Genomic DNA, 1,071 nt, shown 5'->3' with positions numbered 1-1,071 from the left:
GAAGTTTTGAAGGGTTGGGTCATAGACTGATAATGTTCATCGTCAGTCCATAGTTTGCTGTGAAAAGGTGAACGGGAACATGAAAAGTATCAACCAGGTTTRAATGAGGATCAATTTACTGGGGCAGAAACTGAGTGAATGATAAAGGCCAGGAGAGAGATATGAGACATTCTGTAGTTTGGGTCTAGGTTTTTATCATCGGTTCCCTGTGCTTGTCGTCGGAGTGAGGTGATGAGTAATCGACCACACAAATTATTAAAGAGGCACTGCTAAGATGTTGCTAGATTTTTACATATCTCTGCTCTGCATGATCTGACTGTGTAATCAGCCTCAGCTTAGAATTGTTGGATCATAAATCTTGCTGCTTTGCATTCAGAGGCTGTAACTTTTGGTCATTATTTCTTTGCAAAATGAACTCAGACAGATTGTAGACTGACACCTGGTATGTTATTGATGCATGATGCTGCCTTATTTAGAGAAGAGTGTAGTGTTTGTTTTTATACTACATGGCTTTTAGCAAGAAGGCCAGAAAATTAAGATTTTGGTTTACATTTTACCCGAACATYTTCTTCCACTTGTTTGCTCTGCCCGTATATGGCAACTGAAAAACTGTTCCAGTCTGAAATACTTAAGCATGTAATGTTGTTTTGTATCATAATTCTGATTTGAATTTCTCTATAACTTTATGCCTGACCTGCTGCACTCTTTGACATTCGTGATGCTTTTTATTGGCTGATATTACATGAGAAATTAAAATAYGCACAAGGGTGGGGTWTCACAGTAAAGAAGTCTAAATGCATGCCACACAGTTCAGATTTATTTATTTATTTAAGAAAAAACTTTCCAACTCTAAAATGCTTTATTTTGGTCAGTCACACAAAATTTCACCTCAGTGCAATTAAATTAACAGTTGCAATATTGTCAGCGTATGCAGTGGTGTCCAAACTCAGTGCTCAAGGGCCAGTATCCTGCACATTTTAGTTTCTCTATGTCACCATGCCAATGTTCTGCACAGACCTGCTAATGATCCAACATTTGATTCCGGTGTGTTGAACCATGGCGAGAGCCAAA

The sequence above is a fragment of the Poecilia reticulata genome, linkage group LG19, assembly GCF_000633615.1.
Source record: "Poecilia reticulata strain Guanapo linkage group LG19, Guppy_female_1.0+MT, whole genome shotgun sequence".
In the NCBI taxonomy this organism is placed as follows: Eukaryota; Metazoa; Chordata; class Actinopteri; order Cyprinodontiformes; family Poeciliidae; genus Poecilia; species Poecilia reticulata.
This window is presented reverse-complemented; position numbering follows the sequence as displayed.